General features: G+C 45.1%; 1 pseudogene; it reads left to right on the top strand.

The window, feature by feature from the left end:
- The first annotated feature begins 119 nt into the window (after positions 1–119).
- LOC149125332 (uncharacterized) lies at positions 120–12,407 on the top strand (annotated as a pseudogene).
- Positions 12,408–12,914: the final 507 nt, after the last annotated feature.

Here is a 12,914-nt window from a genome sequence, read left to right as displayed (position 1 = left end):
CTGGCCGCGTCTTGGGCTCTGCTGCCGGTGGAAAGCCCAAGTTTGTGCCTCGGTTGGGGCGGCCTGAAGCTTTTTTTAATTTAGCTTTTTGGGGGTTGCTTCACTGCGTGGCCCGAAACATGTCGGTGGCTTTCTCTGCGTGTGGCTGCTTGAAGTTGGCTGTGGCGAGGAGGCGCTGGTGCTGGGCCGCCCCGTGGGGGCTTTTTCCTGGGAAGGAGGACTGGTCGGACAGGACTGGGCCTGGGCGCCCAGAGTGTGGAGATGGTCGCGGCTTTGTGCGTGTGGAGAGCGGGCAGGCGGAGGACGGTCACCCACAGAGTTGGCGGGAGTCTGTGGGGGACTCCATGTCCCGCAGATAGGTGCAGTGTGCACCTTGTGAGTCTCTCTGGGTGTGAGAACGCTAAAGTTTCTGAAAGGAGCGGCCGAGAGCCGCCATAAAATGGCCTTAATAAAACAGTCCTGGGAAATGGGGAGTAAACTAAGTTCACAGAGAAAGCAGATAGCTACTAGCCAGAGATAAGGGCTACTAGCCAGAGATAAGGGCGACAGAACATCCTGGTATGCACATAAGCCCCCTCCCCTGTGCTTGTTCAAGCTTAACAAAGAAACCGCGAGACACGTAGGGCACGTAGCCACCCCTTTCTGCTCTTCAAGGACCCCCTCCCCTTGTCCAAGCTTAGACACGTAGGGCACATAGCCCCGGTTTCTGTTCTCTCCTCCTCCTCGACGACCTCCTCCCCTTGTAGTTACCCAATAAACTTACGCCACCCTATGGTATGTTAATTTTGTGGTTTTGCCCCTTAAAAGCTGTGTGAGATAGCTGCTCGGGGCTCCTCTCGCTTGCTTGCTGCTTGCAGCAGCAGGGGGCCCATTTGCGCAAATGAAATAAAAATTACCTCCTGCTCTATTGCATCGTCTGGTCTGGAGTCTGTGTTTCTGGGGTCGTCACAAGAGGACACCGCTTTTGGGGTCCTACATTTGGGGGCTCGTCCGGGATTTGGGGGACCCCAGACTCCCACACTCCATCGGCCTGACGGAGGTAAGTTTGCTTACTTGTGTATTATTGTAATTGTGGTTTGTACTGTTTGTCTTTGTCTGCCAGGGCGACGTGGAATCCGTCCTGGGGCGGTTTGTACTGTTTGTCTTTGTCTGCCAGGGCGACGTGGAATCCGTCCTGGGGCGCCTGTACAGGCTCAGTATTGACTGGACCAGTGGGGGAGACAGACGTGTCCTGAGACCCCTGGTTCAACCCTGGAGGACGCTCCAGTGGTGGTCTGGGAAGGAGGGAAAGAGGGAATTTCCCTTCTTCCAGGGGAGAGCCTGGCCAGATGGCCGCTCCCTTCTGATAGTTTCGGTTTTGTCTCGGTCTGTTGCCGTGTGGCTTGTGATTTGTGTTCTGTGTGTCGCTGTTTTTGTTGTCCTTTATCTCTTACTGTCTCCCCCATCTGTTTTTATTGTTGTGTTTGATTGCTAGATGTATACTTGTATGAAAAATGTGTATTGTATTCTTATGATGTGTTAATTATGTCTACTTCTCAATGCAACTCTAGGGCCAAATGTAAGGACAAATTTTTGGAATGGAGAGGCTTGTACCTAGATTTGGCTCTGGTAACCAAGAAACTTTGCTGCCGAATGACCTTCTCCTGCTCCTTGGGAGCCTGGCCAGTTCCCGGGGAGGAGGATAAAGGAATGTTTTCTGATAAACAGGTGGGCATGCTTCATGTCTCGGCTCTCTGGCCAAGACCCGAGATGGGACGCACTGCTTGCCTAACATCTTGGCAATGAGCCACCCTTGTCCTTGGGGGCTTTAAGGGGGAGCCGGAGCAAGCCTCTGTTGCTGCTGTTTCATCCTGGGGGAACACGTAGTCAAGCTGAACATTAAATGTGCCCGTAATGATTACATGATCAATTGGCTACTGTGATTGAGGTGTTCTGTGACAGTCCCTTTAATGAGAAATTAACAAAATGGATTAATAACAGGACATTCAGGACCTGACGCTCTGCTTGGTATGTCATTACAAAAATCATCAAGGAGGGCTATGCCTGATAAATGAGGGTGCTATAAATGTGGGCAGTAGGGACATGTACAAAAATTGTCCAAAAGTCAAAAATCAAAATAAGGCTCTTCCTGGGATTTGCTTCCAGTGCTAAAGGGGAAGGCATTGGGACAATAAATGTCACTCCAAAACTGATAAAGAAGGTAATTCATTAAAAAACAGAGTTCAGGAAACTGGAAGCGGGGCCAGCCTCAGGCCCTCCCTACAGGGATCAGTGGACCATCTTGCTATAGTATCATTAAAGCAATGGAGCCATGTTTATTGCAACATTCTGTTAATCTATGCTCCTTTACCATCTTTCCTGTAAATAATTTTAGTGTGCACTACAAGGCTTGCAGTGTATTTCTTGTGGATTAAACTAAAAGTAACTAAGTCTGTGCACAGCAGACAGCTGAAAAGTAATTTACTGTCACAAATTGGCATAGTTGGCAGGATCCGCAAGTATGCAAAGAAATGCCTTTCTTTAAAAGAAAAACTGAAGTTGCATGTGTAACCTGTGATGTTCCTGGCTGGAAAGACCTTCAGTTCGCCTCTTTGGTGAAGGAATGGGCTCTCTGCTCAGAATCGAGTGAGAATTGGGATGGCAAGTTACAGAGTGCACAGCCTCCACAAGTTACTGAGGTTTTGCTATCAGTGCCGGTGGAAAAGGGGGATGAACTATAGGCTTTGGGGAGGTGAAAATGGATTTTGTTATCTGCATACTGATGCATGTGTAAGCAATTAAAAAAAATAAGTACAGGATAAATGTAAATTGGGAAAAAGAAAATGCTGCCCTTTGGAGTCAAACTGCTAGATAGTGGTAGAAAAAAATTATATCAAGCTCCTGTACTGCTGCCAGGGCCAACTAAGGTTATTCAGTGTAAACAATACAAAATTCCAGGTGGACATAAAAAAAATCTAAAACAGTAAAAAATTATCTTAGTGCTGGAGTGATGATTCCCATAATCACTAAAAGAAATTATCTAATTTGGCATGTTAAGAAATCAGATGAAACCTGAAAAATGACTGTGGATTACAGGGAATTAAACAAAGTTACTCTCCCATTGACTGCTACAGTCCCAGATACCATCATTTTGATGTAAAAGGTCACAAACATAAAAGCGTGTTCTTGATAAGGAAAGTTAAAAGAAAGAGATATTTTTAAATAAAAAAGGGATATGATTTGTAAAAATTGTTTATAAAAGGGGGGGGAGAAGAGAAAGGTTTGAGCAAGTTACAGAAGGTGTGAGAAAGTCGCAAAATGTTATGGGAAGAAGAAATCTTTGGTTATTTTCTTTGACATAAAATCAAAATCTGATCCTCTGTTAAAGCAATGAGTTAAAGTAATCTATTATGTTCTCTTGATGTCTCTGTTAAATTCTAACTGCTTAAAAACAGCTGTAAAAAGAGCAGTGGTGAAATGAAGGGATCCTATCACCAATCAATGGAATGGACCTGATCCAGTACTGGTATGGGACAAGGGCTCCTAAGGGATGGGTTTTTCCGTGTAACCAACATGCCTTTACATCATTAGCCTCTGATAACTTCTGCAATTGCTCCCTGGGCCGTGTGGCCCTGATGCTAACATCTGTATTTACAGCAGCGGATAGAGCAGTGGTGTGCTTTACCTGAAGACTACAATAACAATCATCCTAATAGGAGAGGACACTGCCCTTGCCATGGCTGCATCAGTAGTAAGTGTTCCTGGACTGGCTTTTGGAAATAATCGTGGACTATGAAGGCTTACATGTTTGGTGACCAAAGCAATCAATCTTACTGCTACTGTGCTATCCAATATAGCCAAAGAATTGGATCAAGTTCACTCAGGAGTGCTTTTAAGCCATGCAGCTAACAATTACTTGCTGTTAAAAAAATCATATAAGTTGTAAATCTGTACCTGGGGGATGTTATTTTAACATTACTAACAATGTGCCATATATAGAGTCTGTTATTGATAAACTTAAGAGTAAAATGCAACATATGTTTATTACTAACCCACTATTCATTTGAAGGGTTTCAATGGATTCATTGGTTATTAATGTTGGCTGGACTGCTACTGCTTTTCCTACTTTGTATGGGATGTATTCTGTGTGTTCTGCATTTTATGCTGACTTCGCTACAGTATGAATGGACTGAGATTCATCATTTAAAACTTCATACCAAGCCTCCTTTGTAATCAAAATAATTGATATTTGGCTGTATGTTTCATCTCTCACCTAATGTTGGGCTGGAATGGTACTCAAAGACGGGTAAGACGCTCAGCATCCTGTACCAACCTAAGACAGGGCTCTAGGCCAAGCTGCCAGAGTTACCGATGACGGGTAAGGACAGAGATGACTGAGGGCAACCTAAGACAGAGGCCATTCTCAATTTAATAAAAAAAAGGAGGAGATGTGGGGACCCATGGCTGGCCATGGGCCCACATGCTAAGGCCTGGCTTGCTGATCATTGGCATTAGTCCTCGCGCAACAGTATCAAGCCCTGGCCACCAGTGACCGTATTGAAACCCCTCATTAATGGCACACAATTTTAGGATTAAAATTAGTTCAAAGAGAAAATGGGGGAATGAAAGGAGCGGCCGAGAGCCGCCATAAAATGGCCTTAATAAAACAGTCCTGGGAAATGGGGAGTAAACTAAGTTCACAGAGAAAGCAGATAGCTACTAGCCAGAGATAAGGGCTACTAGCCAGAGATAAGGGCGACAGAACATCCTGGTATGCACATAAGCCCCCTCCCCTGTGCTTGTTCAAGCTTAACAAAGAAACCGCGAGACACGTAGGGCACGTAGCCACCCCTTTCTGCTCTTCAAGGACCCCCTCCCCTTGTCCAAGCTTAGACACGTAGGGCACATAGCCCCGGTTTCTGTTCTCTCCTCCTCCTCGACGACCTCCTCCCCTTGTAGTTACCCAATAAACTTACGCCACCCTATGGTATGTTAATTTTGTGGTTTTGCCCCTTAAAAGCTGTGTGAGATAGCTGCTCGGGGCTCCTCTCGCTTGCTTGCTGCTTGCAGCAGCAGGGGGCCCATTTGCGCAAATGAAATAAAAATTACCTCCTGCTCTATTGCATCGTCTGGTCTGGAGTCTGTGTTTCTGGGGTCGTCACAAGAGGACACCGCTTTTGGGGTCCTACAGTTTCGTTGAACAGAATTACGGAGTGGCGTGTGGAAGGCCCTGGAGAAGGCCTTGGGAAGATAAGAGTCACAGCCGGTTTCCCACACCTTGTCCTGTTAGGCCATTGAAGTGTGCTTGCCCCAGGGGTGCCTGGTAGGATCAGGTTGGCGAAATCGGCTGAAAAATTTCACTACCCTTCTAAGGTAGCATTTCGTTTATGCCATTCGTAAAATAATGTCTGTGACCTAAAACATCTGTGTAACTTACTGATAACCTGCTGTATGTTGATGATTATATGGTATTCTTCGCAAACCACAAATTAACATGATTACACATCACCGATTCTAATACACCTAATAGAATTCTCCCTCTGTCTTTATGCATCTACTAGATGGTTGGGTTAATTGAATTTTCACAAAAGTCAGCACCAGGCCATGCTCTGTCTGCCTATAATACAGAGTGTGTCAGATCTTCTCAATTTGTATCCGGTGATGGCCAACTATTTAAGTTTCGGTCGACATTTGGGGGGCTTTTGTCCTACTGTTAATTAATACCTAATGATTTGGCTTCCATGAGAGGAAAGAGCATTGTTCACTCGCGGTTCCCTTATTTTAGCAATGGACTTGGTGTGCCAGAGACCTGTTAAGACTGCACCACTCTGTGGCAGAAGCTGTTCAGAGAGCGGTGCTGAAGCAGCTGAGTGACGCTGGGACTCCCTGAGACTGGCTGACAGGTGTCACTGGGGAACATGGCAAGCACTCTGCTGGGAGCTCTCTTACTAGGGAACACAGAAGCTCAGCAGTATTGTACTGCAGCATATGCTATTCTGTTACAGAATCCAAAACAAAACCTTTTAAGCCACATCCTGTCCAGTTTTCACATGTTTGATATGTAACTGGGGAAGGATGTTTCCCTTTACCCCAAACTGAATGAGTTTTGGTGGGAACCTAACATCAAGAGGATTAGGTTTGCAGGGATGCCTGGAATTGGGGTGCATTGCTAGGGTAGCAATGGGGTAGTTATACCTTTTAACTAGAAATACATGTCAGACTTCAAGGGTAAAGTTCCTAACAGCATCAAGAGGATGTTTGGACGTGTAAAATGCATGGTCTGGAAGAAGAATAATGTATTTTTATGTTTCTTTGGGGGTGAGGGGGAAGCTTTACTGTAGGTAGTATGGTTTGGCCCTTTTGTTTTCTAATCAAAAGAAATCCATAGCTGTAACTTGTGGCATGTCAAAGAGGGTTGGTCTATAATGAATTGGAAATCTCCCTACAAGTCATTGGGTAGATGTATAACTCAGAGTTCCTGCTCTGGGTTTGTGTGACTAAGTGTGAGCTTGGTGATTTTAGTGTTACATAACAAAGTAGTATATTGCATGGAATCAATAGATAGAGCTAAGGAGTGAGAGAAGTCGTCCTGAAAGTTTCTCTTGAATTTCCATCAACAGAGTCCTTACCATGGTATCTGAGGATGGAAGTAAATGGTACAAACTATTTTACATAAAGTAAAGTTAGTAAATCTGTAGTTGGAATACTGGATGTAAAAGTGTGAGTGTGTGTATTGGGAAACTTGACAATTCGTCCAGTTGTATGGTCTTGGTTAACAATGCCAAAGGAGCATAGACAACTGGTGTGTGTGTGTGTGGGGGGTGATGCAGAGAATAGGGGCTGAATCACCCTGGTTGAGCTGCTTCTGTGTGTGTGTTCGTCTGGTCAGAAGGTTTCAGGAAGAATGATGGAGCAGAGGGTCCTTATCTAAGGACAGGAAGCTGCCCTGAGGGCCCGATGGCTGTGTACAAGCTTGAGCCATGGTCTTTGGTAGGAGAAGGAATACAGCAGAGTCATTTGTGAGATCCTACCCAGGGGAACACTTTCTAGCTCTCTAGCTCTCAGGTGCAGTGCTTCCTACAAGTTGCTTCCTAGTGTAGAAACTGTGCATGCAGCAGATTAGCCTTAGGCTTGAGCTAATAGAAATCTTCCTGCATGTTGTGTTCTTTGCCCCCTCCATCTAATATAAACTCCTGGGTAGTGTCTATATAAAAAGAAGCTCTTTGAAACATGGACCTTTTAAAACAGAAACTGTCAGTGTGTTTTTACATGACAACATGGAATTTCATAGCTTGTTTGCTTCCTAGTTGAAGTGAAATAAGTTACACTTCCATCACAGCTATTTAAATTCTTTCCAGTCCTAGGTTTTTCTCTTACCGAATAACCTAAGAAATGTTCCTGTGTTTATGTTCATCAGAATGAAAAATGATTTGCTGTTCAATTAAATTTTTATTCAAATAAGTTACTGTTTGATGTGCTACACTTTGAGTTTCTTAACATTGTGGTTACACCAGGAAGAAACTAATTTCAAAAATGGAGTAAAAATAGTGATGCTGAATAACATCTGCAAATGGGCCATGATAGATTTGTGTGTCAATTATGTTATAATCCAATGTAAATATTTGTCATATGATAGTGGAGTGAAGGCATGTGCATATATTGATAATGTGAACATGTTTATCAGATATTTAAGATAAATGACAGTCACTTTTTCAAATATCTTCGATCACTATTTAATGATGCGCATTGACCTTACAGTGAAAAAAATGCTGCAGAGATTTTTCCAGTCAGCACTGAAGAAAATTATTCCTAACAAAATCTGTATTAAGGAAGTAGCAATAGTAAGAGATACAGCTTGACTGCTTGTACTTCATACATTCACATGTAAATATAATTTCCCAAGTGCTTGTGACTGCTCTCTTTAAGCCAAAAAGGGTTGCTGTCAAAAATCTATACTGGGTTTAAAACACTTCCTTCTGTTGAGAAGAGACTAATGTATGAATGTATTTATATTAATGCTTAAAAATGAAACTGAGATGGATCATTTGGGAAAACAATTCCTTAGAATAAACACATTTAAAAATGGATTTAAATATCTCGGGACATTTTACCAGTACTAGGGGATAGTTCTCATCAACTGTGGGGGATCTTTAAATCCTAAGAATTTAGGGAAAGTTTTACCATATGTCTTAATGTGTTATGCAACACTGGGAAGCTTAAACAACCCTAAGGATCAAAACAGGGAGCTGTCTTTCCCTGGCCTGTATATTTTTAGCAAATGAAAGTGAAAGACGTCATTGGGAGGGTTATTGACCTTGTTAAATATAATCTCTTTTTTGTTCATGAAATCTCCTTGGCTTCAATACCCGTTTTCTTCCTGTTTTTTTTTTTTTTAATTATAAACACATCATATTTTAAAGCCTATTTTTACATCTGAGTTAAAATGTATGAATTGGCCAGCTGTTCAAAGACCTTCAAGAACTTGTCTTCCTTTAGTACTTCACAACACCTGGATTTTTACTGTTTGTTTTTAATCTCAAATTATATTAAAAAAAAATCTCTAAATGGCTCTTTTTGAATGGATATTATCACTAGCTTTATGTAAGTAAATAATAGTGAAAATCGGTAAACAATAGCTTTATAACTGACTCAAAGAACAATTTGTTACAAAGAAAAGTAAAATGACAAAAGTTTTTGTGAGGAAATGAAAACATTGTTAGAATTTTTATTTTTAAATGACAAAAATGGACATTACAGACAGTTTTCAATGCGTATATGAGTTCTCTAAATTTGTGCATGCCTTTGTTACTGTGTGTTCTTAGATGATCAGAAAATTTAAGTTAGTGATGTTATGTAAGAATGGGTGGATGACCTGTATTCCCCCAAATATCTATTTCTTTATAATATTTGAACAACTGCTAAGTGGCATGCTCTGTTTGAATCTAAAGTTGAATAATTTGAGCATTTACAGAAGGATTGTGCTATCTGCAAGGTTGTGTTTTCAAATTTCCCAAGTATAGTGCTACATGGAAGCACTGGAAGCAAACCTGTTTCTGAAGACTTGCCTCCTGAATTTCCTGTCCAGATGAACTGCATGGGTTAGAGTAGACAAAAGCCACTTTGGTGAAGTTGAAATCTAAATGTGGGTTGGCATGGATCCAATTATTAAGAAACAATTTCCCCCAATGTAGCCATCTTGGAGAGAGATGCTTAACAGGTAATTTTCATTAGGTTTTGATCTTGTTCAAGAAAACAAGGATTTTTATCCCAGTGGAACATAGTTTCCTAGGAAATTTTTTAACAAAAAACCTTTTATTTAATTATACAAACTTCATGCATTTCATAAATACAACTTTAGGAATTTAGTGATTCTTCAAACCCTATCCACAATCTCACCTGGACTCCCACCCTTCTTCCTCTTCCCTCTCCTATTCCCATTCCTTTTTAAAAAATATATATTTTAAAAATTTTTGTTGTTGTTTATTTGAAAGTCAGAGTTACACAGAGAGAGGAGAGGCAGAGAGAGAGAGAGGTCATCCATCTGATGGTTCACTCCCCAATTGGCCACAACGGCTGGAGCTGAGCCTCCAGGTCTCCCATGTGGGTGCAGGGACCCAAGGACTTGGGTCATCTTCTACTGCTTTCCCAGGCCATAGCAGAGAGCTGGATCAGAAATGGAGCAGCCAGGACTCGAACAAGCGCCCATATGGGATGCTGGTGCTTCAGACCATGGTGTTAACCTGCTTTGCCACAGTGCCGGCCCCATTCCATTCCTTTTTTGTTGTTGTTGTTGTTTTTACTAAGATCTATGTTCTTTAAATATCATTCAGAAACTAACCTTTAAGTAATAAACAGAGATCTTAGCCCCAACACTGTTTTTACTATGTTTGTTTATTGGATCAACAAAAAATATTCTCTTGAGAATAGGAATCATATGTTTTAACACACCAAAGAGAGTATATTCCAGGTATTACCCATTGGAACTGTAACTACCACTTGTTGATCACCTATGAAGTTTTAAGTCAATGGGTTTATTCATCTGTTTCCTCAGTCCATCACATGTTAAACAAGCAAGACCCCTACCTTTCACCTTGCACAAAAATCCACTCAACATGCTTTAAAGATGTAAATCTATGACCCGACACTATCAAATTATTAGAGAACATTGGAGAAACCCTGAAAGATATAGGTACCGGCAAAGACTTCTTGGAAAAGACCCTGGAAGCACAGGCAGTCAAAGCCAAAATTAACATTTGGGATTGCATGTGGGGAGCAACTGGGAGCAACTCGGACTAGACTAAGTTACTGGAATTAAGACTTATTCTATGCATCTGCTCTCCCACAATATGGCGCTGAGAAGGGAGAAACAGCTTCTACACAGCTGCCTCCAGTTCAACCAATAAACTGTAGGACCTGCTCCTGATTGGAGGAGAGCAGCATACTCAGCATGTGGGTAGCAGAGTTGGGATTGGAGGAAGAGGACTATAAAGGAGGAGCGAGAGAACATGCACCAGGAACATCTAAGGGGAACACCTATCTGAAGGAACACCTGTGCAGCCCCCGAGAGAGCCGGCCGGCGGTATGCCGCTCCCCCGCGGAAGTGGGGAAAGTGGCTAGGGGGAACCGCCCTTCCACGGAGGTGGAAGGGTCGGTAGCCAACCCGGGGAGAACCAGCAGCAAACCCGGGAAGGGCCGAGCAGACAAAAGAACAGCGCAGGGTCCTGTGTCGTTCCTCCACGAAGACGGGGAGCGACAATTGCATCAAACTGAGAAGTTTCTGTACTGCAAAAGAAACAGGAAAGTGAAGAGGCAACTAACAGAGTGGGAAAAAAGGATTTGCAAACTATGGAACACATAAAGGGTTAATAACCAGAATCTACAAAGAGATCAAGAAACTCCACAAAAACAAAACAAATCACCCACTCAAGAGATGGGCCAAGGACCTAAATAGACATTTTTCAAAAGAGGAAATCCAAATGGCCAACAGACACATGAAAAAATGTTCAGGATCACTAGCAATCAGGGAAAAGGAAATCAAACCACAACGAGGTTTCACCTCACCCCAGTTACAATGGCTCACATACAGAAATCTACCAACAACAGATGCTGGCGAGGATGAGGGGGAAAAGGGACACTAACCTACTGTTGGTGGGAATGCAGACTGGTAAAGCCAGTATGGAAGTCAGTCTAGAGATCACTCAGAAACCTGAATATAACCCTACCATACAACCCAGCCATCCCACTCTTGGAATTTACCCAAAGGAAATTAAATTGGTAAATAAAAGAGCTGTCTGTACTGCTATGTTCATTGCAGCTCAATTCACAATAGCTAAGACTTGGAATCAACCCAAATGCCCATGCACAGTAGACTGGATAAAGAAATTTTGGGACACGTACTCTATAGAATAACTATACAGCAGCAAAAAACAATGAAATCCTGTCATTTGCAGTAAAATGGAGGAATCTGGAACACATCATGCTGAGTGAAATAAGCCAGTCCCAAAGGGACAAATATCTCATGTTCTCCCTGATCGGTGAGAACTAACTGAGCACCAAAAAGGAAACCTGTTGAAGTGAAGTGGACACTATGAGAAACAGTGACTTGTTCAGCCCTTGTCCTGACTGTTGGCACACAACTTAATACTTTATCTCTTTTAGTATTTTTTGTGTTCTACGTAATACTGTTGGTTGAACTCTGTAATTAACACACAATTATTCTTAGGTGCCGCCCAGGGAGTCCAGGCCCCGCTACAGCCGCCGCCGCCGCTGCTGCTGCTGGTGCTGCTGGGGACCGCGGCCCTGGCGCCGGGGGCGGCGGCGGCGACGACTCGGCTCCCGCGGGGGCTCGGTGTGCTACTCGTCCCGCCCAGCGCGGGCTCCTGCACGGCTCAGCGCGCCGCCGCAGTGATCCAGGGAAAGGTGCGCCCGCCGCGTTGGCAGCAGGGGGCGCTCGACAGGAACGCGGCGGAGGCGGCTGGCGAGGCAGGGGCGTGGGGTGGCGAGCGCCAGCCGCCAGCCGCCGGCCTGGGGGAGCTGGTGCTGCCCGCCGAGGACCCGCTGTCCGCCGCCCACGGGACCCTGCCCTCCCGGCCCACGACCCCGGCGCCCAGCCCCGGCGAGCCTGCGGAGGAGGAGGCGCCCTGTCTGGTGAAGGTGCACCAGGTGTGGACGGTGACAGCCAGGGCTTGAAGAAGGACTCTGCTCACGGTGGGCCTGGGGACCTGGGGCCACCCGGCTTCCCCGTCCTGCGGGAGGCTCCAGGAGGACAACAGCTACATCTTCTTCATGGATCCGGAGACCGACTGCAGCAGCCGCGGCGCGCCGGCCGCCCTCCGAGCCTCTTCCGGAACCTCAAGAAAGGGGTCGGCAGAGTGCTGTGCAAGCGGTGTGGTAAGTTGCTGGCGCCCGGGCGCGTGCTCCGCGGGTGAGGGGCGTGCGGGCTTCCACGGCGGCGGGACGGAGGCGGCCCCCTTGAAAGGGAGGCTTCGCGGCTCCCAGGCGTCCTGGCCGCGTCTTGGGCTCTGCTGCCGGTGGAAAGCCCAAGTTTGCGCCTCGGTTGGGGCGGCCTGAAGCTTTTTTTAATTTAGCTTTTTGGGAGTTTCTTCACTGTGTGGCCCCGAAACGTGTCGGTGGCTTTCTCCGCGTGTGGTTGCCTGAAGTTGGCTGTGGCGAGGAGGCGCTGGTGCTGGGCCGCCCCGTGGGGGCTTTTTCCTGGGAAGGAGGACTGGTCAGACAGGACTGGGCCTGGGCGCCCTGAGTGTGGAGGTGGTCGTGGCTTGGTGCGTGTGGAGAGCGGTCAGGTGGGGGACGGTCGCCCACAGAGCTGGCGGGAGTCTGTGGGGGACTCCATGTCCCGCAGATAGGTGCAGTGTGCACCTTGTGAGTCTCTCTGGGTGTGAGAATGCTAAAGTTTCGTTGAACAGAATTACGGAGTG

Source organism: Oryctolagus cuniculus, chromosome 7, assembly GCF_051225735.1.
Source record: "Oryctolagus cuniculus isolate XC-2025 breed Fujian yellow rabbit chromosome 7, ASM5122573v1, whole genome shotgun sequence".
Taxonomy (NCBI): Eukaryota; Metazoa; Chordata; class Mammalia; order Lagomorpha; family Leporidae; genus Oryctolagus; species Oryctolagus cuniculus.
The sequence above is the reverse complement of the archived record's forward strand: the minus strand, read 5'-3'. Positions and strand labels throughout refer to the sequence as shown.